The 27,450-nt window shown below is 43.3% G+C and overlaps 1 long non-coding RNA gene across 1 annotated transcript in view; it reads left to right on the forward strand.

The window, feature by feature from the left end:
• The window catches only part of LOC118551458 (uncharacterized), a 45,468-nt gene extending 24,859 nt beyond the window's left edge, over positions 1-20,609 (forward strand). The window contains exons 3-4 of the long non-coding RNA XR_004925064.2: positions 15,939-16,019; positions 19,525-20,609. This is a non-coding gene — a long non-coding RNA (uncharacterized LOC118551458). The remainder of the gene's footprint in view (positions 1-15,938; positions 16,020-19,524) is intronic.
• The last annotated feature ends 6,841 nt before the right edge of the window (positions 20,610-27,450 follow it).

Here is a 27,450-nt window from a genome sequence, read left to right on the forward strand (position 1 = left end):
CATCTCTAGTTTTCTGTACGCTCACTATAATGTGTCTAACATTTTTAGGTATATTGCTAAATATTGTAGTGATTTTTGAATTTTTGGATTGGCATCTTTCACCAACTCTGGAACATTTTCAGCCATTATCTCTTCAGATACTGTCTTGCCCCAATAATATCTAGCTTCTTCTGACACCAGTTAAATACACATTAGACTTTATCCCTCTGTCTTCTGTTTCTTACCTTCTCTTCTGTGATTTCCATTTTTTTGTCTTTCTGTGCTCCACTGTGGATAATTTTTCTGACCCATATTTCAGCTTACTAATTCTCTCTTCAGCAGCATCAAAACCATCCACTGAATTCTTAATTTGTTATTGCATTTTCCTTTCACAGAAGTTCTATTTGGTTCTTTTCTAAATACATTATATTGCTTTTTTATGGTTTTATGTTCTCTGCAGATATCTTCAAGCATGTCTTTCATAAACTTTAAACACAAGCATAATTGTTTTATAGTCTTTATCTGATACTTTCAGTATCTGAGGTTGTGCACGAGGGTTTTTGTTTATTGCTTATTGCTCTGGAGTTGTTAGCTGTGATTGTGTGTGTGTCATTATAGTTGAAAAAAATCTGTAATAACTCAAAACCTATGATGAATTCTACAGAAAGAATGTTCTTTGCTTCTGCTTGGGATCTTGGGGCACTAATAACCTAGGACCACCTTGTAGATTTAAGGATTGAGGTTCCCAGGGTGAGCCAGTTTAGCCTCACTCTCAGGCTGTACTCTTTGGAAATCCTAGCTTACTATGGAGCCTGTCTATGTGTCTCCTCTTAGACCCTCGGTATTGTGCAGGTCCAGGGATTGGTAAATGTGCCCTTCACCCACAAGGCCATTAAAACCAAAGTTCAAAATTTTCAGAATGGACACATGCTCTTAGTAACTTTTCTGCTTATTGAACTCACTGGGCTATCAGAATTTCTCTTCAGTTTTATAATTCCTTGCTGACTTCTTTGATTCTTTCAAGAAGACTTAAAAGTGAATTCAGCTCTTGTTTAGTTGTTTCCAGCAGGATGTTGTTCCAAATAATCTATATTACTAGAAATGGGAGACTTGGAGGTTTTTGTTTGTTTGTTTGTTTGTTTGTTTTTTACACAGAGTGAGGATTCCAAAGGGAATGGTAGGAAGTTTCCTTAGAAAAAAAATCATGGTGGAAAAAGATGAGAAAGAAGCTCTAAGGAATACAGAATTAAGACTATGTGAGGTATGAGGAACTGAGAGAGGCTTACCTTTTTTACTATAAGGAATTATGGGATTAACTGGCTTCTAGTTTCCAGAGAGGACAGGCAAAGACCCCAGTGATATCAATCCAACAACTGGTCAGACTTAGAGATTGGGGTTGTGGGCACCAACTTTGCTGGGAAAACAGCAAAGCTCTGAAAATCCATTGTTCTGGTGATTCTGGAGATTCCTCTTCCTGGAAGGTTGGGAAGGGAATTCTTAGTTCCAAGAATGCTCACCTCTTAAAAAAATTAGTGATATTCAGTGTCTTGGAAGCCTCTGTGACCTCATTGTAATCTGGGATATTAGCAGGAATTATGAACATTGCTCATTTAAGACTAATTTTAAATGGTTATAGAACTCTGTAGTTGTAGCTATGTTTTATGGCACATCATTTGTGGCCCCTGGGATGAAGTGCTGAAATCCAGATCAGAGGCAACCCCAATTATAATTTTCTTCTATGGGGAAATAGACCATGCTTTTAATGTTGTAATTACAGATGTATTCACATATGTTCAGAAAAAAAAAACCTAAGAAAACACATCAAATACTGACAGGGAGTTTATAATTCTTTATTCAGACTTTTCTTTTTTTCCAAAATTTATACAATAAACATATATTATTTGTATAATCAAAAAATAACAGAGGTTATTTTGGAACAGTAACAAGGTGTTGTCTACTCCACAGTTGATTCAGAACAATCCACAAATTCTTTGTAATGTGGGATTAGAATGTAATTACACCATAATTTTAAAATAGAATATGCTGAAGAGCAAACACTCGGGATATGGGAGTAGGTGTCTTTAATTCTCAGGTACAGGAAATAAGGTCAAAAGCCAGGTAGCTCATAGAAAATTTGGCTGCTGTCTTGTCATGGGGATTCTATTAGTCAAGGAGTAGTCATCCATTAATTTGAAGCTATTCTGGGACTGTTTATGGAATCCAGAAAGACCTTTGATGGCTTCGCTCTCTGTCTCTGGAAGATTCTCCTGGACAGGAGCTCTGACCTTGTCTCAATCAGTACGAAAGCCTGAGAGAGAGAGGTGGGATGGGGCAGGGGGGCAGTGGGAGAATGGGAGAGAGGAAGAGAGAGAGAGAAAAAAAGAAAGACTAATTTGCTTCTTGATTCAGTCTTGCTTTATAGCTGCACTTGATGGAAACATTTGTTCTTCAGGTAAAGGGTAAACATTTTAACTACTCAGGAGTCAGACCCTATCACTGCTTTTGGATCAGTTTTTGGAAATGAAAATTGCAAAGTCTCAGTTGGCAAGTTAGAGGATCCCACTTTGTTTCTCTCCAGCAATTTAATGAAGTAGCAGCTATGTCAGGAGCTTTGTGGTGGGAATGCTTTGCTGGAACTTTGCTTTCACTTAGTTCTCTATCACCTCAATAGCTCTGGGAGAATCACCTCTCTTGGTCTCTGCTTCTGACATCCAGCTTCCAGATGACTCCCAATAACTGCTGTCTTCTCCTATTCATACCCTTGTGTAGTCCCCTCCCACCCTATACCAAGGTAAATAAATAGGGACAAATATTTTTATTTGTACTGCATATCCAAGAAAGTGAGTTGTTAAAAGAAGTGACTTGATTAGTTTAATGGGCTAAAGGGAGCAAAAATCTGGTGTCACCTGATACCAAATCCACCTTCTCATGATGCTGTTCCTTGGAGGGAGAGGAAATGAAATGAATGAAATCAGTAGTTTTGCATTCATTCAAATGGCTGCTCACAGGATAAGTAGCGCCCTCACACCCAGAGGAAATGCACAAACACGTATTTACCCTTCAAAATTCTTTTCAGTTAAATACATTAATAAATGATGAGTAACATCAAGAGGGATGTGTATCCCTCTTTCCTCCTCTATCTTTTTAATTAATCAACCCACCCCCTTTTCCGTTGGCTCTGAGATAGATTTGCATAACATCTTGGTTGCCATGGCTGATAACGTCCTTTGTTAGTTAACCCTTAAAGGAAGAGTCATGAAAAAGCCTGTAAATGACCACATGAATTATGCATAAGGAACTCAACTCAAGTCATGCATATAAAATGGGCATTAAGAACACAAGTTTGACTCTCTTATTCTTTTATAAAGAACCCCACACAGGGCTTGCTAGCTTAATCTGTAGCTCTCTCATAGCATGAAATGGAGTTTAATTTATTGGTTTGAACTAATTTACAAAATGGAGATCACTAACCAAGAAAATCAAGTTATATAAACACAGTTGGCATCTGGCAAATAATAATATGCATTTTACAATTTCTGTGTATCTTGTAGACCATTATATAATATTCTGTGCACATGGTGACTGATGAAATCTAACCCTTTCTTCTCCCACCCAGCCAAGAAGAACCAGTTTTAGACTGGTGTGTGATTTGCTGAAGAGCTCAAAATGTACCAGAAGAGATTCATATTCAAATCCCAACTCCCGTTCTCTAACCTTACTCTCTATGATCCTTTGAAGACAAAACTGAGTTTCCACAGGAATAATCCTCCACCAAAAGGACAGATAACTGCTGATTTAGTTAGCTGGAGATGCAGGGTGTCCCCTGCTCTTCAGTATGGCAGCCAAACTCCCTTTCAATCTCTGCTGTCCAAGACTCAGTCCAGCTAGTTCAAACTCATCTTCTCAAATTCCAAAGCTGTTAAAGATTCAAGGACACCAAAAGGGGTGTTTCCTCTATTCTTTTGTCTGAGACTAAGACAACTCTAGCATGGCTTGTTGGAAAAGGGCATCCCTATATGGTTTGACTGAACCTTATTTGGGAGAATTCATTTTTGTTTTTCAACCACCAGGTAACTTAAGAACAGTTTGCTGATGCTTTCCCATGATGGCAATGGAAAAATTGAGATTTGGGTCAGCTGGCATGCATGCCTCATCCAAACCATCACCCTCTCTCACCAGGCTACTGCCACGGCACCTGGTGTGGCCTCCCTGCCCCCGCCTCTCACTCTGTACGGCCCATTTTCCACTCAGCAGTTGAAACCATCTGTGGCTTCTCATCACACTTAGAGCAAAGTCCAAGCCCCTGACCGTGGCCCATGAGGCCTACCATGACATGGTCCTCCTAGCTTTCCTAACTAATTTTGTCCCACCTTCCTCCTGCTCACCACTTTTTAGCCCTTGTTCTCTTTTGGTTTCTTGAACACATTAAGTGCTCCTACCTTAGGTCCTTCATGCTTGTTTATTTGGCCTGAAACAATCATCCCAGTACCCTATCTTTGCCTTCCCAGCTCCTACTCATCATTTCCTTTTCTTATCAAGTGTCACTTCCCCCAGAAAATCCTTTCCTGACCACCCAATCTGAATTAATAGTTCTAGTACATTACTTGGTTTTATTTTCAACCTATTACTTCCAGATATTTACTTGTTTATTCAATCTGTTTTATTGTCTGTCTTCCCCCTACCAAACTGTAAGCTTCAAAGGCAAGAACCTTATATTCTCTTAGAACATTGACTGGCACTAGTAGACACTCAGTGTTTGTCAAAGGAACAAATGAATGAATGAACGCCTTTGTTTTAATTTTTATTGGTCATCTTAGAAAAATATGGTTGGTTTATTTCCACTTGGGTTGATTTGGTCATTTTAAAAAAAACAAATATTTTCCAGTTTAAGTCAATTCATAGTTTAATAAAAATTACTACATGAGCCAGCTCAAGCTTCAGTAAGTTAGTATGCTATACCCCTCATGTATACAATTCATATCCCTGACTTAGATACCTGAAAATATCATTTGAGTTACAGTTGTTGGTTCTGAGATTGCTTTACTTTACTTTGGTCTGGGCTCTAAGGGCCCAACACAAGTCCCATGTCCTCTGTAAGTTTTCTTTGACTTGCTGCCCCCTGACCCACAGAATCGCTTTCCTCGTTGGCTCTTTCCTCTTTTATAGCACTTAGTATTTCAGTCACTTAGCGGGCCTTGGGTAGAGGTGGCTATTAGATAGTGTCCGCTCTATGGGGTGAATTTGCAGGTAGGTTGTTAACTTTCTGTATCTCTGTGTCTCCTGGGCTTCTCTCTTGGACCCCTTCATACCGTGTTTGTCCTAATGATAGTCTGTTGACCAGCAGACCCAATTCCAGTAGCTTTTTCTCCAGTTTTGTTTATTTTTAAATGAGTGTCTCCACCTAGCCGGGGTAGGCCCCCAGGACAGTCTATCCCTAGTTTTGGCCATGGCCAGTGGCAATGGGCAGGGCAGAGTTCAAAGGGGGGCTCTTCCCAGGACACCCAAAATGTGTAGGGTGTTTCCCCTTTTCCTTACTGTTGAGATCACCCAGTGAAGTTATCCTTAGCCAGAAGTGGCTCATAAAAAATAAGAACTATATCCCTTTCCATCCCAAATAGCTTTCCACAAAAGAAGGAGACCCTTCCAGCTGAGATAAAGCCTAATTTTAGCTGAAGCTGTAGGGCAGACCCACGACAAGCCCACCTCCATGGCCAGGGACCCATCGGTATCTCTTAGCAGATAGAAGATGATGCATTAACAATAGACTGCTGACATCTTGTTCCCCTGAGAAAGGGTTTGAGTCTTGGGAGAAATAGTGTCCTTAGTGTAAAGATATGGTAAAAAACACTGCTTTTCTTAACAGCAGGCAAACCTTCCCCTCTCCAGAGAGAAACCTTTAGTATAGGTGATTCTTTTGATAAGATGCTCGGCATGAAAGTGGGGCATCTGAGTTATAATCTTGGCTTTTGGGGATGCCTTCTAAGGAAGGTGGAATCAGATGACTGAAAAGTGCATGGAAAATTCCTGCCCCCCATCTCTCTCACCAGTAAGGAGTGTCTGCCACAGAGATGGATTCCTTTTTTGTCTTGAAAGCCTTTCTGCCTTTCAGCACTTTTATTAAAACGTAATTCTCCTTGACAGGGGTAAACTGTAAGACATTCATCAGGTGGTGGGTTATGGGTATAGACTCTCATGCACACTCCGCAAAGTCTGAAAATAAGATAACCAACTTATGATACAGAATTTACTACATTGCTTTTTTCATGGTTGTGACCCCACCAGGTGGACAGGGACCCTGGAGCACAATTTATCTTATTTATCTTTTCACCCTCAGGGCCTAGTACAGTGCCTGGCACATGGTAAGTCCTTGATAAATATTTCTGAATGAGTGACCAACATTGCTAAATGCTTCCAAGTGTAGGAGCCAGCTGAGCCAAAGAGTAGAACACAGATTTTAGCCCAAGAATAGTTGTGGGGAGAGGGTCTCTATAAAGAGAAGCAAGAGGTTCCCAGGACTTCTGCATCTTTCACCCTTGGCCACATAAAACGGGGATGGTGACGAGGAGACCTGATTTGGCAGGGCAAAAGGGAAAGTTCTCAGGAGATGCCATTGGTGTTTTTTAAATGCTAACTTTCTCTGTCCTGCTGACACAACGAGGCCCCTCCTTCTGCGACTGTGACAACTGAGCTAACCCATTTCATCCCTTCACTCATCAGTAAAAGTCTCTCCTTGCTAAAGCATTTGGAGGGTGAATTCTAAAGATAACCCTGGGAACTGCTCCTTTGCCAAACCGAGGGGATTAATGAAGGCTTCAGGGTCAGCTGTGCCAGAGATGAGGGCAACGTGATTTGCTCGGGTCACATCTGCCCCTGCAAGGAGGAGGCTGCGTTTCCTTGCTGACCGCGTGCTGGGGGCTGAGGCTTGTGGTGACCGCTCGATGGTCCCCGGTGGGCCCCAGTCCCGGGCAGCCCCAAGCCGATGGTGGGGCAAGACAGCCTCTGGCAGGATCCCGGGCGCTGGGCCAGAATGGACCATCCCTACAGCAGGGAGAGGGCAGTCAGCCCGGCAGAATGTGTTTAGAAAACATTTCTAGCATGCTGTCACGAGGCACCTTTGTCACCGAGTGTTGTGTGGGTTCCTCTGGCAACTTTCTTTCCAGGAGCCGTTGCTGCCTCTGTCTGGGTTTAGTAACATCAGCAGCAACAACTAATACTTACTAAGCACGTACTGCGTGCTCAGCATAATTCCGAGTGACTGTAGGTATTTGAATTCACCCAATCCTCATGCCAACTCTATGAGGTAAGCTCTGTCATCATCCCTGTTTTACAGCTAGGAGCTGTATGAAGACGCACAGCTTAAGGGCTCTACCTTAGCCGTCCTCTTCCCATTGAAGAGTGATGTATTATAAAAAGGTCTCAGCTTTTGAGTTTCTGAACTCAGAGGGTCTCTATCTTGCTGGCCCTTCCTCCCGATTTGCTTCCCCCTTAGCGGCCCCCTCACCCTTCATTTCTGTTGTATGTCTGGCAGTTGATTCTGCCCTCTGAGTGCCCTGGGCTCTGTACTCCCGGCCCACAAACCAGCCCTGCCTCACCTGCATCACGAGCGGGCTCCTGAAACCCCTAGCTGGGGTCAGATGGGTGGTGCCACAGGCTGCCTCCGTCTGGGAGCAGAGTACATGATTGTGTGGAAACACCAGGTCCTCTTGCAAAAGCCAGTACTTAGCACCAGGCAGGTCTCTCTATGCAGGCATGTTCCATTTTGTCTACGGGAGTGCTCTCCATTTTCTGGGCCTTTGGGGAGTAAGTCAAGTTCCTGGATAGTAGAGTAATGTCTTTGAAAATCCATGTGCAATAGCCCTCCAACACATCACTGAGAAGTCAGCTTCTCTAAGATACCTTCACTTGAATCCCCACCGAGATAGCTACTCCTCCCACCCAATTCTGCACCTTTTATCTTTTATCTTCTGCACCTGGCATCATTTAACTGTCACTTCAGCCACTTCTCACACCCCTGTCCTACTAGTTAATTCACACCTAGCTTCACCACCACACATGTCAGCAATCTCTATCATCCCGGTTGTATTGGTTGCTCTCGCTTATTCTTCTTCTTGTGTGTTACGTTGTTTCCTTAAGTGGATTGTAGATCTGGAAAGTCATTTATAATTTCTGTACCACCAGTATCTAGTCCAAGGCTGGGCAGAAAACAGATAGCTCAGAAATTGACTTTGCTGTTGGTGAGGTGCCATATTGGCTCCTCACCGCACGGACATCAAGGATTCTGGTGTTGGATGTAGGCCTTCCTTAAAACTGTGGTCTCCTCCATTGCTGTCTGCCTCTCTTCTACACAATCTATGAATCTAGACTAACCTACATTTTTTTAAGAAAAAAGATTTATTTATTTCATTTTAGAGAAAGAGAGAAAGCACGAGCAGGAGGGGCAGAGGGAGAGGGAGAGAGACTCTCAAGCAGCCTCCCTGCTGAGCGTGGAGCCCGATGCCGGGCTTGATCCCATGACCCTTGAGATCATGACCTGAGCCGAAACCAAGAGTCAGATGCTTAACTGACTACGCTACCCAGGCACCCCCAGACTAACATACTTTTATAAAAATTTTATTTTTTAGGTTTTTATAGACTTTTTAAAAGAACAGTTCGAGTCATAGCAAAATTGAGTAGAAAGTACTATGAGTTCCCCTATGCCCCTTTTCCCCACACATGTCCTTTTCCCTCCACTATCAACGTCCCCACCAGAGTGGTACATTTGTTAAAATCAGTGAACCTACAACAACACATCATTATCACCCAGAGTCCATAGTTTACATTAAGATTCACACTTGGTGTTGTACATTCAGTGGGTTTGGACAAATGCATAAGAACATGTATCTGTCATTACAGTGCCGTACTGAGTAGTTTCACTGCCCTAAAAATCCTCTATGCTCTGCCTATTCATCTCTCCCTCACTCCAACCCCTGGCAACCATGGATCTTTACTGTATCCATAGTTTTGCCCTTTCCAGAATGTCATAGAGTTGGAACCATACAGTATATGGCCTTTTCGGATTCAACCTTCTACTTTTCATTTTTCAATTACTTCCTTTGTTGGACTTTTTCAAATCCAGGATTTGTGTCCCTGGATATGTTGGGTAATCGCATAGCATAGCCTGTAGGGTGTCCACAAAGAGAGAATACAGCGGAATACTATGAGTGCAGTTCAAGGGCCAGAAATCCCCCTCCCACTCTACCTGATGTTGCAACTGCCCTTTAGGTTCAGATGTTGAAGTTCCCTGTTAAAATAAACATAGTATCTGGAGGGGATGATACAGATTATTAAACACTAACATGCTGACTCAAATTAGATGAACAGAATAGCTAAAGGATATCATGAATTTGGGAAAATGTGCCCAAAAGCTAGGGCTTGGGAGCCAAAGAATAGCATGAGGGGTCCCCTGGGTTGTTTGTACTTAAACAATCTGGACTCTTTGAAAAGTAGAGAGAGATAAAAACAAAACAAAAACAAAAACACATGGTATGGTGAAAAGAATACACTTTTGGGAGACAAGGAACAGAATGAAGAGCTCTCTAGTTTATTAGTTATCTATTTCTTTTTTAAAAATTAATTAATTAACTTATTTATTTATTTATTTATTTATTTATTTATTTATTGAGAGAGAGACAGCATGAGCAGAGGGGGAAGGGCAGAGGGAGAAGGAGAGAGAGAATCCAAAGCAGGCACCCAGCTCAGAGCCTGACACGGATCTCCACATGAGATCATGACCTGAGATGAAATCAAGAGTCGGAGGCTCAACGGACTCAGCCACCGAGGCACCCCTATTAGTTTTCTACTTCTGTGTACCAAATTAGCCCCAAAACTTAGTGGTTTGGAACAATAAATATTTGTTATCTCACAGTCTCTATGTGTCAGGCATTTGAGAGTGGGTTTTGGGCAGTTCTGGCTCAGAGCCTCTCATGAGGCCACAGTCAAGATGTTAGTTGAGGCTACCGTCACCTGAACCCCTGACTGGGCGAGCCCCCTGCCAAGATGGCTCACTCACAAGGCTGTTGGCAGGAGCCTTCGGTTCATTGCTGGCTGTTGAAAGGGGGCCTTAATTCTCTCCATAAGGCTGCTTGATTGCCCTCACAACTTGTGTGTTGGCTTCCCCCAGATGAGCGAACCAACAGACACAGCAGCAGCCCTCTATGACCTGGTCATTACGTGGTCTTTTCTCCATATTCTGTTTGTTAGGAGTGAGTCATTAAGTCCAGTTCATGCTAAAAGGAAGAAGAATTGGTAGGCTCTATTTTTAAGGAGGAGTTTTGAAGAATTTGTGGACATATTTTAAAAACCAATGCCTATGTGGTGTGTCCTTACACAGTGGACACCTGGAAAAGTGAAGAGAGAGAGAAATGTGAAGTCATAGAAAGAATAATCTCTTTGGTATTGATGACCTGGCTGGAGTACGAACTCTTCCACTCACCAGCTGGTGATTCCTAGAAAATCATGAGTGATCCGAACCTTGGTTTCCATGGTCAGAATTGTATGGATGATATGCTTTCCCTCCAAGCTGCAAAGAGCCTTATAGAGGTCTAAGGGTGAAAGCTGTTTGTCTTTCACAAAATGCTGTGCAGACTTTTGCTCCTTTTCTGTTCTGGCTGGCTTTCTGTGTGGTGGAGGGAAGCATCCATAGCAAAATTTATCTTCACTCAAGCTTTCCCTCTTCCCCTGTGGGCAGAACACAGACCCCCGCCCCCTTTCTCATCAGAAAGTGCAGGTCACAGAGTTCCTACCCAGTTTTACTTCAGGATCAGGATTTTAGATTCCAGGGAGGAATTCTTAGGGTTAGGCCTTCTTGTTACACACTCTTTCCCAAGCTCCCCTGGAAGCCTGGGTAAAACATTCCATCCAAACTCTAGTCCCGTTTCTCGCAGAAACAAGTTGAAGACATCTCTAATTAAGATCAAATAGACTCCAATTCAGAAAGCAGATTTTGTATTTTTGTGCCAATGGAACATTTTATATTAGTCTTTTCTCCCTATTGCTAAGCCATCCTGGACTTTCTGTTTTATTTACTTACATGGTGGCAAATTTTTATCAAAATGTTGTAAAGACAGATTTGTCTATTGGGGATAATATCATTTTCCTTTCTTTAAACTTGCTTGCATTGGCCATGGCATTTCAGGTCCCTTCTTTAAAGGATTATTTGTGATTGAATCATCAAGCACTGAAAAATGTGTATCTTAGTGGCTTGTGATGAGAAGTTCAAGTGATGTGTTTGTTTAGTCCAAGGCTGCTTTCCGCCTCCACCCACCTAAATGGTTTCCATGTTGGGAAGAATCTTAGAAATGGAAAAGAGAGTAGACATTCAAATTTTAGGGAGGGATAAGTGAAATCACTTTCGGCATTGTAGTCATCTGAGAAAGCGTCATCTGAAATACTTTCTCGATGTACACTTAAGAGGGGAAAAAATACACTTTGCAACTTAGAAATGGGCTCCTGCAAAGTTCGTTGTAACTTTTATTTCTCAACCAAGCCAAAACCATCAGCTAATCCTGTGTGGCTGAACATGACAATATATTTTTTAGGTTCTTGGTCTGTTCAGCATTTCTATTCCTTTGGGGGTTGATGGGCCACAGTAGAGTGAACCCAGATTACCTTTAGGGCAAATTTCCCCTTGCAACATGCCAAGGGATTCCTTTGTCTCTGGGCATTCAAAACTTTCACAGCAAAATCAGTTCAAATCCTCTAGAAAATATTTAATAATAGATTATAAATATTTTTTAAAGAAACAAAAGGTTGGGGTAAAGTAGAGCAAGTGAAGAATTAACATGGCTCAAATTGGAAATCATTGATTTCTACCCAATCCCCTTTCTTTTCTATGGCAGAGATTGCCAGGTGTCTTGATATCAGATCTCTTCTTCTTTTACACTCTAGAACCTACAGAAACATGCTTCTAGGTTTTAGCAGGACACTAGGCCACCCAACATCACTTGCAGCAAGGTGCACCATGTGACTGAGTTCTGGACTGTGGTATGTTAAGTAGAAATAGTGTTGGCGCTTTCCAGAAAATTTTCTTGAGAGGAGGGTTGCATGCTTTTCTCTTCTTTCTGTCTTCTTAATGACTGGAATCCAGATGTGATGGCTAGAATTGGAGCAGATATCTTGGATCAGGAGATGATAATTGGAAATGGAAACCATACATAAGAGAGCCGCAGGATAAAAGGTGTGTGGGTTAGCACCATGGAGAGTGATGGCAACCCTGGCCCATCCATCAACTCCACACACCCAGCTGCAAGGTGGTCCAGCTGGTATCTTCTGGCTACCATGTTGCCTCAGGAGCAGTGTCACCTGGTGGTTAAGAATGCTAGCTTTCAGAGTCAGGTGATTCTGGCTTCACCACTTACTAGGTGTGTGACCTTGGACAAATTGTTTAACCTTCCTATGATTATGTATTGCCATGTAACAATTCCCCCCATTTTGCATACTCATAAATTTTAAGGTGAGAAATTTCGATAGGGTATCTCAGGGCAGTTTGTCTCCGTTCTCTGCTATCTGGGGCCTTCGCTGGAAGACTCAAAGTCTGAGGAGTAATTTGACAGGTGGGGGCTGCCCCCCCATGTCATCTGGAGGCTCATTCACTCACATGTCTGGTTGTTGATGCTGGGAGTCAGCTGGGACCTCAGCTGGGACCTCAGCCAGAGCACCTACACATGGCCTCTTCGTGTGGCTTGGGCTTTTTCTACGTGGTCGTTGTATTTCAACAGTGAGTGTCCCATGAGAGAGCCAAGTAGAAAATGAATTGCCTTTGCTAACCTAGCCCCAGAAGTCACACAGCATCATTTCGGCCACATTCTGTTCATTGAGATCACTAACCCAATCTCTAGGGGAGGAGAAACAGAGGCCCACTCTTGATGGGGAGGTGACAAGGTTCTTGAAGGCATGCATGACTGGAAATTTTGTTGTAGTCAACTTTGGAGAAGAGAGTGTGCATACTCTTTAAAGCTTCTGGTTCTTCATCTGCAAATGAGGATAATCATGTCTACCTCCTAAGTCAGGGGTGACATTGGAAATATTTAACCATGGGTACAGCATGGACACTGACCAATCACAACAGTCTCTGGTATCTATGCTTTAGTCCTGGAATAGTCCTGGATGTCCCCAGGGAAGAGGAAAGGGTGAACAAGGTGTTGTGTGCATGGAGACGGAGGGCACTGTCACTCAGTGGTCTCAGGGCAGTGAATATATACTAACTGGTAAAGAAACATTTCAGTTACTCCACAGTCTACCACTGCATCCTGGCTGAATGTCAGCTCTGCTTGTAAGATCGTTTGGAGAATTAAATAAGACACTGCGTATAAAGCAATTGGCACATGGTAAATATGGAATAAACCGCAGCTATTAATGTTGTTGTGGCTCTTTTGCTACTTTTCCATTCTAATACGTAGCATTGAAATTAAAATCTTAAAAACATGAGGTCCCTAATGCTTTCTCTTTCTTTTCACATGAGGACACACCCCACTTTCCCAAGAGCTTATAGACCATGTGAGCATTGGAGATCTTTACAAAACAAGTGGATGACCTTTCAATGGATAGATTATTCGTAAGAAATAAGGAGTCTGTTTTTTTCCCCTTTTATTGGAAACCATGAGTCGTGACAGTATTGCTCTGCATAAATCTCTTTAACTGTTGTACAAAGCTTGAAAATTTCCTAGATGTTTTGGTACATGTTGTCACTGAATTGATGTGATAATGGAATAGAAACAAAAAAGTATTACCCAGCTGTAATTTCAGAAGGGATTCCTGTGGCTTTATAGAGAAGTGTGCTTTGCACCATGGAACCCCACATCCTAAAATTAGAATAGGCTGAGAGAGACAGAGTGCAGATGTATAGTTCCTCATAGGATAGGAACCTTTTTTAATAATGAAATTATGCTAACAGGGCCTGACTCATTAGCACATTTCCTGGACCTGAATGAGCCCCTCAGAGTTGGGCTGGCGGATATGTGAATTCTCTGGAAAAATGTGATTGATGCTGAAGGATTTTCCACAATGCTGTGTAGCCCCATTTTCTGCCAAGCCACATCAGTGGGAAAGGTCAGACGAAGGGTTGGCTAATAACGGTGACAGGAATGAAAGCTAACTTTAGTGTCGAGTAGCTAGCTAACCGACTGGACCCGAACACCCCTCAGGGCTCTCTCCTCGGTCTCAGAGTGACTCCCTGTTCTCCATGGTGCCTTCTAGAGGATTTCTGCAGCAGGTGTAGGCTCCACACATGGTTCGTGCTGGGGGCTGTGAGCAGGAGCTGCTGTAGCTGGGTTTCCTCCAGTTCAGGGATTAACCCAAGGCCACACAGTAGGCATAACTTCTTCAGTAGGCTCAGCAAGGTTGGTAAGAAAGACAACCTTAGAAGTGTTTCCGTTTAGCTCAGTAATAGTGGAAACTCAATAACCTGTATTTTTTTTAAGATTTTTATTTATTTATTTGAGAGAGAGAGTGAGATAGAGAGAGAGCATGAGCAGGGGAAAGGGTAGAGAGAGATGCAGACTCCCCGTGGAGCAGGGAGCCTGATGTGGGGCTTGATCCCAACACCCTGGGATCATGACCTGAGCCGAAGGCAGACGCTTAACGAACTGAGCCACCCAGGTGCCCAATAGCCTGTATTTTGAAGAAACTTTACTTCAAAAATCAAGGCCAGTGTTTTTCTTTCTTTTTTTTTTTTTTAAGATTTTTATTTGTTTTAGAGGGAGAGAAAGAGAGCACAGAGTGGGGAGGGACAGAGGGAGAAGGAGAGAGATAATCCTGAGCAGACTCCATGCTGAGTGCAGAGCCCGATGCAGGGCTTGATCTCACGACCCTGAGATGATGACCTGAGCCAAAATCAAGAGTCAGAGGCCCAAACGGCCTGAGCCACCTGGGCATCCCAAGGCCAGTGTTTTTCAAGTGTTTTCAGGCTGTGATTTTTACATCATATTCCAGGTAAACATCTATATTTAAAAAATGACTGCCAGCTGAAAATTGTTTCACAAAACAATATTGCTCATAATGTGTGGAACGCACTTTATTTTCTCTTTTTCTTCTCCCTCTCTCCTTCCCTTTCTCTCTTGATGGTTACTACCCACTAAATTGATTTAACATGTAACTAATGAGTTTTAAAAACACAGCTCTAGAACACTGAATGAAAAGTTTTGAATTGCCAACCATACCCTCATAGAGCTGAGTGACTCATAAATTAAATGCTATCTTTGTATCATGTCCACAATAAAGGCAATTAGAGCCCAAGGTCAAGGTGGGATCACTGGCTGGATCAAGATGGCTCACCTGGAGCACCATTCTGCTCTGCACAATTGGGTGAATTTATTTTTCTGCCCATGGTTGTTGAAGCTTGCAAGATTACCCAGAGCAGTTGGTCTTGCTGCATCTTGTAGCAACTTTATTCTATAATCCTCAGAGCTTCCTTGACACAATAAACCTAGACACTTGGAAATTACTTCAAATTGCATTTGGAGCCATTTTAGAAAAATCAACTTCAGAATCAATTTGTGCTCATAACGAATACTCTGCTCGTGTTTAACACCACTTCATTTCTTGGGCTTGAGCCTCAGGAGTTGTTAGAAAAAACTTCTCAATGTGTTGTAGTGGTTGTGTTTATGCTTGGAAGTCAGGCCTGCTATTAAACCAATTGAGCCTCCGTTTGCTCGTCTGTTAAATGGGGGTAATACAGGTTCTGCTCTCATCGGAGAGTGGTGAGGAGTGAACGACAGGGTGACTAACTTACTTTGCAGAGTGCAGATGTGCAGTGGCAGCTGAGGTCACTGGTGTCACCACCCCACACCACTGTAAGCTCATCACCTCGCCCACCCTCTCATGTCAGCAGTCCCTGCCTAGGGCTCCTGGAGACAGTTTTGCTGACTATAGATACTTGACATTTTGAGACTTCCTTGTTTAGGGACTACTTGTTTCCTCCCCAGGTGATCTTCACTTGTTGAAAGACAGAAGAAAACTTTTACAATAACAAGGAAGTGGAACGTCCCTGCTCTTCAGGAGGATACGTAAGTGAGGGCGCCAGGCTCAAACTTCCCATAAATATCTTGATTTGAATTTTCATGGGGATGTCCTCCATGCAGGAGACTTGCCCCTGAGTGAGAGATAGTGAGAGAAGACTCTTAAATCTGCCTGAAGTTGGACTAAAGAGTGACAATACTGATTTGTGCTTGGGGAGGGGGAGAATGGGGAAAGATGGGGTCCCATGAATAACTGAAATCTGGAGAGCATTTAATATAAAACATTTATCGTACACCTACTGCTCACATTCCCCTATACCAAAAAACACAGACTTAGTTTTCCAGAAACTTGCCATCTAATTGAGGGTTAAAATATATGTATATGTTCACATTTAAAAATAACCCAAGAGAACTCATGGGCTGTTGGATAGTGGCACTCCACGTCTATGACTTGGTGCAATGTGCTGTGACTTCTAGACATTGTGCAAACCGGAGGTGGGACTGGAGCTGGGTTCTCCTAGGAGTGAACTCCAGATAAGTGAACAGGACGGTGAGGAAGTCTATATTATGGTGGGGGGAGTTGTCTTGGGAGAAAGTGGATGTCAAAGTGGAAATGGAATAGAGCACAGGGGTGGGTACATGTAAGCAAATAGACGGAGCAGTTGGGTGGGGGTCAGATTGTACTCAATGACCAAGGTGCCTCCTTTTATCCAGGTGTTTCATTTTCCTGCAACAAGCCTTTCACTAGAGTTACTAACAAATAATGAATGGACCAGGGCTAGATTAAGGTCAATTGATACCCTAAACATAGTCAACAATGGTACCCTCTTGGCCCTTCCATCGCTTCAAATAAAGGGTCTGTTACACAAATCACTGGTTGGAAGTGAAACACTCATGCCATGAGAGATGGAAAAAAAAAGGAGATATCTGACAACACCTTCAAACCAAACTTAGAGTTGAGTCACCGTGCCAAAGAAAATGCTTAAAAAAAAAAAAGATTGTATTTATTTATTAATGGGAGAGAGCATGGCGGGGAGGGACAGAGGGAGAAGCAGACTCCCGGCTGAGCAGGGAGCCCATGCGGAGCTTGATCCCAGGATCTGGGATCATGACTTGAGCCAAAGGCAGATACTTAACTGACTGAGCCACCTAGACGTCCCAGAAAATGCCTTTTTAATGATGCTGGTTCAAGGTGAACGTAGGCAGATAAAGACAATTATTAAGATATTCCACTCAAGTCAAGAATGGCAGTGAAAGAGTTAAGGGCATCAGCACCAGGAGGAAAACTCCAAGGTGCCCCTTTCCCTTGGTCAGTTAAGTAGTGCTTATTTTGCCTAATAATCCAGGGCTGGAAAGAACAAGGGGAAGAAGAAAGGGGAGTGAAAACTTCCCAGCTGTAGGCAAGGCTAACTGGAAGGTGATAGCTGTGAGCTCCTTGAGGCAAGGCCCTTGTCTTACTCATTTTACTCTGACCCAGGCTCCGTCTCATAGAATTCAAATTAACAAACATTTCTTGACTGTCTACTATGTGCCAGCATTTGGAACTAGGAATAAAATAGAGTCAAGACTGAGTCCTGCCTTGAGGGTACTCATAAACTGGTAAGGGATGTAGGTGTGTGAGGAGGTAAAATATTGTATGATAAATTCAATGAGCAATTATTCACAAATAAGGTAGCCCTAAGGACGTGATATGTGGGCTGGCTCTGAAAGAGAGGAGGAGGCAGAGGGTTTATGTGTTTTTTAAAAAAGGATATTTTATGGGGCACCTGGGTGGCTCAGTCGGTTATGCGTCTGCCTTCAGCTCAGATCATGATCTCCGGGTCCTGGAATCGAGCCCTGTGTTGGGCTCCCAGCTCAGCGGGGAGTCTGCTTCTGCCTCTCCCCCTGCTTGTGCTCTCTCTGTCTCTCTCTATCTCTGTCTCTCTTTCTCTCTCAAATGAATAAATAAAAAAAACTCTTTTAAAAGAAAGATATTTTAGGCAAATCTGACTAGAAATAGAAGGAGATTGATACATGTTTGTTGAATGAACGAAGACGTGATTGAAGAACATGTACCCAAGCATGGAGTATACAAACTTGGGTGGGGGGGCAGACACATAGTCTAGAGAGAGAGCTTATCATTTGGGGTAAGTTTTGTACACAGGGAAACACTAAGAAAGTTAGTCTTGACCTAAGATGCATTATTGCTGCCAAAGTCGCCATAGGCAGACTATTTCATTTCTGTGTACACTGTCCTGGTAGAGCACTAGTTAGTTAGGTACTTTGTTTTGTTTTTTAAACGTTTTTTAAAAATTTAATTCAATTAATTAACATATAATGTATTATTGGTCTCAGAGGTACAGGCCTGTGATTCATCAGTCTTATATAATACCCAGTGATCATTACATCACATGCTCTCCTTACTGTCCATCACCCAGTTACCCCATCCCTCTACCCCCTTCCCCTCCAGCAACTTTCAGTATGTTTTCTATGACCAAGAGTCTCTTATGGTTTGTCTCCCCCTCTGGTTTTGTCTTGTTTTATTTTTTCCTCTCTTCCCCTATGATCCTCTGTTTTGTTTCTTAAATTCTACATATCAGTGAGACCATATGATAATTGTCTTTCTCTGATTGACTTATTTCACTTAGCATAATACCCTCTAGTTCTATCCATGTCATTGCAAATGGCACGATTTTATTTTTGATGACTGCATAATATTCCATTGTGTGTGTGTGTGTGTGTGTGTGTGTGTGTGTGTGTGTGTACATATATATATGTGTATATATATATATATATATATATATACACCACATCTTCTTTTTCCATTCATCTGTTGATGGACATCTGGGCTCTTTCCATAGTTGATTGGCTCATCAATAGAGAGAATTCAAAGGACCTGTAGAAGCACAAGGTATGGATGATTCCAGTGAAAGGACTGGCTTCACACCAATATAAAACTCCTGGTTTTATGTATCTACAGCTACATCTCTCTCTCTCTCTATATATATATCATATATCATATATATGTCTTATGTATATAAAAATTTAAAATAGGAGCAATGTATGGAGCAATATAAAAGCTCCTAATCCTGCCCCGTCCTTCCCAAGGTGGATTGTTTCCAGAGTTGAGAGGTCAGCCAGACTTATAGGTATAAATCGATTGTCCCAGGAAAGGATCAGTATTAACGTGGCAAGGCTCATAAGAATGAGTACACATTGCTTTCTTCTACTGCTGTCTGTTTTACTTTACTTTGTCCTCAGGGAGTGGTTGGGGGAGCAGAGTTCTAGGGCCACAAGAAGCAGAAAAGGATAAGTTGAGTCTCTGTCTCATACTGCCAGGGTGGGGGTGGGGACCTCTCTGCAGCTTTAAGAACTAGCGGGGCCTGGCCTTGCAGGGTGTCCTGGGAGTCTTTACCCCTGATCTGTGACCACATTTACCATGGTGCCTGCTGGAATCCCCACTCCGCTGGTAATTATATGGCTTGTATTTTTATAGCCCTTCTCAAAGCACTAGCACGCATATTATCTCATTTGAAACTTGACAGTAGCCCTGTTTTGTGCTTTATTTTTACAGATGAGGGAAATGCAGCCCAGATCTTCAGGCTATAAAAGGCCTCGGCGCTGAACCAGCCTGTTTGACTTGGCCAGGAAGCCAGCGTTCCTCTCCCCAGAGGGAGACACATATGCCTACATGCATAGAAATTGGCTACTTTTTTTTTCCGTAAAGAAAATGGGCTTCATTTTTTCCTAGTGCCATAGAAACTAAAATGCTTGGACATGTTTTTATATGCAAAAATATCCCCACAGCAGAGAGAAGTAAAGTTAATTCAAGAAACAAATATGTCCTTCTATAGGTACATGGAACAAAGGTGGCCACATAAGCCAGATTTTAAAGGGCAAATTCCAACTTCTAATGTTTAAAAATTGTATAGCTAATGATATATATAGTAAATATATATAGCTGAATTTATCATTTTATATGGATTTGGCTTTAATGATAATTTGTTAAATGTGTCACTAAATAGGATACACAAGTCGGAAAATTATTTGTCATCATACTTTATGTCCTACTTTTTGGTGTTGAAAAGTGGAATCATCATACCTAAACGGAAAAAAAATCAACTTTCAAATGAGAGTGGACTGACCCAAAGCAAACTTCAAAAGGGACCAGATTGGTATAAGGTGGGGATATGTCTTTGGAACATGACAGAACTCAGTGATGGACAAGTGGGGTACTACCATCCGAACAGGACTCTGAAACCAGCGTGATGCTGAGCCACCAAGGAACTGGTCCTGAGCTCCTTCTCCTGCCTGTCCTTCCCAAGGGGGATTGCTTCCACAGTTGAGAGACCAGCCAGCCTTACAGGTATAAAGACATAAAGCCCACGGCTCTCAAAACCAAAGGGATGCTGGGTCAAGGAGCAGATCATTGCTGTGGCGCCGTTTGCCCGTCATGCCCAGCAGGCTGTTGTTTTAAAAAAAATTCTTAGAATTTTAAACTTGTCCTTAAACTTTGAAACAAGTCCTTACACTTGTTGCAATTATGTACGAGATAAAAAATAAGTTGGCTCTGAGTGAAAGTATGAGGGTCACTGCAATGAAGAAGGTGTATACACTTCTGGCCGTAAACCATGAAATAAATGTCTCTTTTGGCCACTCGGACCGTTTCAACTTCGTATTTCTTACCTGCTTCTGACAGCGATTTCTGGATAGATACAATATTATTATAATTAACTGTAAATGCATATAAGGCACAGATGCATGAAAAGTTGTGGATTCCTTTACATCTCTTGGCTCAGGCATTTTCTTGGCATCCACAGAAGGCAAGGGAAGCAGGTGTCTCTAGGGAAGCACGGGAAACTGAATTGTGAATTGGCACTTAAGCTTCTAGGATACATACATGCCCCTCAAAGGAAAGCTACTGCATAAAAACCATACTGACATTAAAAACTGTGGGTGCCTAATTTATTTGAATCAGGTATTTTGGGCAGAAAATAACAATAAATCACCAAATAGCCTCTACTATTTGGGACCCAAACAATCGGTCAAGTTCTTTAATGCCTATGGATCTTATAAAAGGCCAGTAATTCTCTCCTGTGGTGCTTTTTTGCGGGACTCCCTGAAAAACTGACTGCACAGGTAGGAAACTCTTGTGGTTTGGAGAAAAATATGCATTACAAAAATAGTTATTTATTTTTAGGTAGTTTTGAGTCAAAGATATGACTGGCTAAAATATAGCAGAGAAATCACATTGGAGGGAAAAAAGGAACTAGGTCAGCATTTTCCAAACTGAGTTCTTCAATATAATAGTGTTCCATGAAATGTTAGTTGATGTTCAGTGAAAAATAAGAGAGGGATCCCTTGAGCAAGTTTTGAGCAAATCGTCACCCTCTTGGAGATTTATAATGCATACCAGAACTTTAAAGTTTTTGAGAAGTCTTGCAGATATGTATTTAATCCATGTATTCAATTAATAGTACTTACTGTGTATCTATTGTGTGTCACTGGGGTAGAGTGATAAACCTAATATTTTCCCTTCTTATCTGATCATGGAATCCTGGTGTTGGTGTAATCCACTAACTCGACTTGTTTCAAAGAGCACCATTTGTACAATGTTGGCTAGGTCTTCCTGATCTTATGTTAGCATTCCTGCCGGTATTACTTGTGAGCTTCTCCTCCCAGAGAATAGAAGCCTTCTTCAGGGAGCTGAATTGTGGAATAAGAGCTGCTTGGTAATGTTGGGTGGGATTTTCGGATAAGCTGCAAGATATGAAACTGAGGATGAGACGACCAATGAACTGGGGCTGAAAAAAAACCAAAAACCCAAAGTTTCAGGACAACTGAGTTATCCATCCAGAGGCTCTGTGGAGACTCCAGGTTTGGGACAACAGAATGGCATCTTAGGGAGCCACACCAGAGGGAGAGGGCTTGACGCCAAATGCGGTGTGAGAGAAGCCCAGAGAGTTCTTGAAATCTTTGAAGCCTGTTTATCATTTTTATAAGGTGCCAGTGACCTTGGCCATGGGTAGCGAGGGGATTTTGAAGGACAGAAGTGATGGCTAAGGTAATGTGTCTACTTATTCAAAATCTTATATTTTACCAATGATCTCATATTCTGTTAAAGCGTGGTCAATAGCTGTTTGGCAGTCATTTTAAAAAGTGATGGCTATGAAGATAAAGCCATAGAATGAATTAAGAGCATATATGGTCTCGAAACACAAACTTCCAGGTTCTGTAAGTAGCTTTTGGATCAGAGCTTAGTAGTTGGAGGAAGGAGTGTGCAAAAATGGGCTAGAGGACTAGGTGGCTAGTTAAGTGTACTTTCTCATTTCCCCCTGTGGATTTTTTTTTATTTTTTATTTATTTATTTATTTATTTATTTATTTATTTAAAGATTTTATTTATTCATTCGAGACACAGAGATACAGAGAGAGAGAGAGAGAGCACGAGCAGGGGGAGAAGCAGAGGGAGAAGCAGGCTCCCTGCTGAGCCAGGAGCCGGACGTGGGTCTTGATCCCAAGACCCTGGGATCACGACTTGAGCCGAAGGCAGATGCTTAACCACCTGAGCCACCCAGGAGCCCCGACCCCCTGTGGATTTGAAAAGATCTGGCTCACCATCTTTTACATAACTTCTTTTTTGTTTTTTTTTTAAATATCTGATGACTGTTACCAACTGCTCTTCTCCCCAAGGTTCCCTCAGCTTCCCCAGGGTTTTCTTCTTCAACTTAGTTCTTCAAACCATTTCTGGTGTCTTCTCACGTAACTATCAATTTCCCAGCCCATTTATCATTTTCAGTGATCACTGAAAGAGTCCCTTCGTTTACGGATTTATTTTGAGAAGCCAGAATTCGTCAAAGCTGGTCCATGCCTGTCCATGTGGGTCTCACCTACATCAAGAAATCCTCTCTTCTCAGAACCCAGAACCTGAGGGACTGCAAACTCCGGGTACTTGAGCTGTAGTGTTAGGGCAAGACGTGCTTCCACGGGGTGATTTTTATTTTAGACCCCTCCGTAAAATAACTGCTAGTTTCTTGCTTGAGAAATGCTCATCATTCAAGACACGGCTAATATTTACATTTGTCAAGTTTTCATCAGTCTTTTCAAAGTGACCTTTCAAGAGTAAAGACGAATGGGAACTCGGAGCACTAGGGCCTCATGTCTTCCTGAGCTGAGTGCAGGCAGAAACAGAAGGCTGAGGTAATGAATCATTGCTTTCTGTCTTGTCTGGAGATCGGCCTCATGAAACGCTCGTTCCTAAACAGCAAAAGGAAATTCCACTCACGCTGGCTGTGCTCAGGGAGCCACCGTTTACAGTTGTGGGATTTTTTGTTTCCCTCTTTTTTCTAACCAACTCCATGCTGGAACCTCTTCTTTGTTTTGGTTTCCGAAACGGGTGCCCAGTCCTGCTAGTCCTGAGGGCGGGGCTAGGCTTCCTGAGCCCCGCCCCCACCTGGGGGAAGCTCACAGGTCTTTCCTTCTGTCACTTCCCTCATGCTTACTGCTAAGCCGTGTGGGGTTTTTAAACCATTAGCTTGAGTAATGAGGCTCTATCCGGGTTATTTGCCGTAGTAATGCTGTTTCTGGTGAAAGGCCTCAATGTGTTGGTGTTGCTGTTCATACCTGCTCTGAGGCCAAGAGAAAATGAAAGTTCTTGTTTACCCTTTTCTGTGAAACGCCCATGGTCTCCTCACACTTCTTCCTCAAACGCCTAGCTTTGGTTCCCTCTGGTGTTCGCTACTGCAAGTGACCAGACGGTCCCTGACCTTGTGGAACTGTTTTGAGTGAAGAGCTTCAACCTGTTGATTATAAGTTGGAGGGCTTTAGTTTTTCCAAGAGCTATGACTGAGACCTGTTGAATTCCCACCCCAGCCCCACCCCCCCAATCCCGAGCCAGATCCCATCACTTATTAGTCACGGCCTATGTCAATCAAAATTTCCAACTTTCATTCAAATTGAGCTCTGTGCCTTCTCTGCGTGCAAGCTAAGGTGCTCAGGGAGGCCTTTCTGAGAAGGTAACATATGAGCTGAGGGCCAGGTCACTTACCGACTTGAATACAGCCTGTGGTACGATGAGGGGTCAGCCAGACACACTCTTGCTTACATAAAACCCAGTAACGGCCTCTATTTTCTTCATAAATCCACCTTGGGCCTTTGTAATCTCTCCAGCCTTTCTCCACAGTCCATTGCCAACCCGCCCCTCACGTTCTTCACAACATTCATTCCTTGAAAGTCAAGGGTTTCTTCTCACCAAGGCTTCTGCACACGTTCCTTTCTACCTAGAACACTTTCCCACCCAGTCCTCCTTCCTTTGACTTCTGCTTGGTTAAACTCCACTAATTCTTCAGACCTCAGATTACATATCTCTTCCTCCAGAAAGCCTTCCCTGACCACCCACACTGGCCTAAGTTCCCTAGTCCTGTACTTCATGGTCCTGGTCATGATGGTCTGTATCCCCACTGGACCATTCTTTCCTTAAGGGCAGGGACCATATTTGCTTTCTTCATCACTTGATCTCTGGCATGGAGCCTAATGCCTGGCACATAGTAGATGCTCAATAAATGCGGAGCAGATGATGGCCTGAAAGCAACTGTGAGGCCCTAAACCAGCAGCAGGGTCGGGGTTTTTTCAGACCAGATCCCTGGTATTTCAAGGGTATGAAAGGGGCTCATGCTGACACAGATGGGAGCTGGAAACCCCAGCACAGAAAAGACTGGAGTCTGTTCTCCTGCAGTAGGAAGTAGCTGCAAAAATGTTCTGATGCGGAGACGAGAGTGTCTTTGCAGCAGACTCAGGCCTGGCAGGCTAGAGGCCTCCATCCAGATTCCATGGGCCTACCTTACTCAGGGCCAGCTGGAGTGCTTTGCCTGGGAGCCCTCTCGAAGGGGCTCTGACACCACATTTTATGAGCCGCCCCCTGGATCCAATCCGCAGATCTGTCTCGACCCATCTGTTGAAGTTTCTCCACTCAAATGGCAGCTCAAATTGGAGGCTGAGGACTTGTTCTCTCAAAGTCAGGTAAAGGGCAAAGGAGGGTGCAGGATTTGAGAGAGAACAGTGGAGAGGGCTCAGCTGGAAGGATGCGGGGCTGTTTTCTCAGTGCCCGTTGTGTTGCTGGGGCTTTTCTGTGTGACTTGGGAGATTCTGGGAAACCACTCTCTCTGGCTGACTAAAGGCTAGAGGAACAACAGCAGAGGACAAACCCCTCTCTTGTTCATTCTCTGGGTTGTCACTGACAGCGTCTCTGCCCTCTGGCTCAAAACTGGGCCTTGTCGGGCCTGCCGGAAGTGGGGGACAGGACACCTGACGGGTGTGTGGGGAAGGGCTGGTAACCTGGCAGAGGGGCCTGAGGTCCCCATGCTACTCCTCACTCAGTAAGACAGGTTGAGGGTGTGGATGTGGAAGCCCGAAGCTCTGCCATTTATTCCTTGCCATGTGATCTTAGGTAAGTTTCTTAAAAGTTCTTAGGCTCCATTTTTTCCTTTGTACCTATCTCACATTTTAAAAATCCTTAGAATATGGCCTGGCACCTAGTAAATTCTGAAGCAGCGTTGTCATCTGTAAAATGAGAATATTGGACCTCGTGAATTCTGAGAACCTTTTCAGTATAAAATTCCTGACCTGTCTGGGTTCAAATCCTGACTCCACCGCTGCCCAGTTAGGCATTCTCAAGGTCAGGGACTGACTGGACCTGGGTCAACTCTGTACCCACAAGGGGCCTGGGACAGCACCCAACAGGTTGTAGGTATGTGCGTGAATTGCTTGCTGAGGCTCTTGTGAAGAGGTGGAGAGGCTTGTTCTGAAGCAATGGATGCTGGTCTCCCTCTGCCGCTAACAGCTGGACTCAGCCAGGGGCCAAGGCCTTCAGGAAAAAAGAGGGGCCTCCTCTGTCTTCACAGATGAATTTGTGGTCTTGAGGAGCCCTGAAACCAAGAAGATTTGGGAATCAGGAATTTGGGGGAATCAGAGTAGAGGAATATGTGGGGGAACTCACCATAGGCTTTGGCCTACCCTCTTGAGAGAGAGACGGGCCCCCAGCTGACCTGGACCCCAGCTGTCCAGCAGAATGGAAAAACTAGCAGACTCAGAGCCCAGAGACCAGAGTGTGAATCCAGCCCTGCTTTGCTCTATTATGTGCCTCGAGCAGAGCACATACTATGTCAGACAATCAATTTTAATAAACTAGGCCATGAATTTTAAAGCACTTCTCACAATATTAAGAGAATGGATAACTAGGAGCATCACTAAATCTATTATTCTCTCTTCCTTTTTTAGGATGCCCAATCGTGACGTTTTCCACAGACATTTTTAGTCTCCAGAGTGCTCTTAACAATAGCTTGCCACACCCAGAACACTCCTGCAGGGCAGGAGCCATCCTTGTACTCATTTAAAAGACTTGATTCAGAGTGGTTGCTCAGATCGCCTAACGAGTTGGGCCCAGATTTGCAGCCTTCAAATCTTGCCATCTTTCCCTTCTGCCTCCCAGCACACTGCACAGATCTCCAGACGAACACGAGATCTAGCTGGGTGGCTGAATAAAGAAGAAATCTGGAGAACATACACGTGCGGTGTGTGTGGTTATGGCTCAAACTCTCAGGCTAGTGCCGCCATTGCTGGGAACTGGGGACAGAGCGAGAGGACCCATGTGCCGGCGGGCCCAGCTGTCAGCACTGGAGGGCGTTCAGCTCAGGCACGGGCGAGGCGCCCAGGAAGGCACGCAGATAACCTGCTTACTGAGAGTGTAGATGGCGGGCTCACGGTAGAGAAATTCTTCTAAAGAAGGGAAAGCACCGCAGGAAAATAAATGCAATTGCTTCTCATTTCGGGCATTTTGATATATGTCTCCGGAGAATGTCCTCTCGTTTGGAAGGGAGATTGGAAAACTTGGTTTGGGGGTTAGAAGCCTAATGAGAACAATAAAGAAAGTCAGTTACGCGTCTTCACGAGATCTTTACCAGGCAACATTCCAATACACATTCATTCATTCCAGATTTCCTGAGCCCCTATGATGTGCCAAGCACTGTCCCAGGCAATTTGGGGGGTATAGACTCAACCCAGGTGTAGTGCCTGAACTTGACGGACCCCCAGAAGCTGAGTGGTATAGTCAGGATTTGAACCCAGGCAGTCTGACTCCATGTTCTGTGCTCTAAATTAGTACTATGTCTCCCTGTTAGAAAACACACATAACTCAGCCTGGAGCAATCAAGGAAATCTTCTATGAAGAAGTATCTCTTTTGAGTTGAGTTGAGTTCATCAAGTGGACGAAGAGGGGAGGATGTTCTAGGGAAAGAAAACAATATGTTCAAAGGCTAAAAGGTGTGAGGAGAGAAAGGCATATTTAAGGAATTGCAAATTATGTGGAATGACAATAATAATAATACTACTACGATTGACATGTTTGAGGCAGGACAATGACATGATCAGCACTGTGACCTGGGACATTGTTTAAGGGGTTCTTCTAAAATAGTAAAAGTCACTTACTTACTAAAATAACCATTTTT

The sequence above is a fragment of the Halichoerus grypus genome, chromosome 1, assembly GCF_964656455.1.
Source record: "Halichoerus grypus chromosome 1, mHalGry1.hap1.1, whole genome shotgun sequence".
Taxonomy (NCBI): Eukaryota; Metazoa; Chordata; class Mammalia; order Carnivora; family Phocidae; genus Halichoerus; species Halichoerus grypus.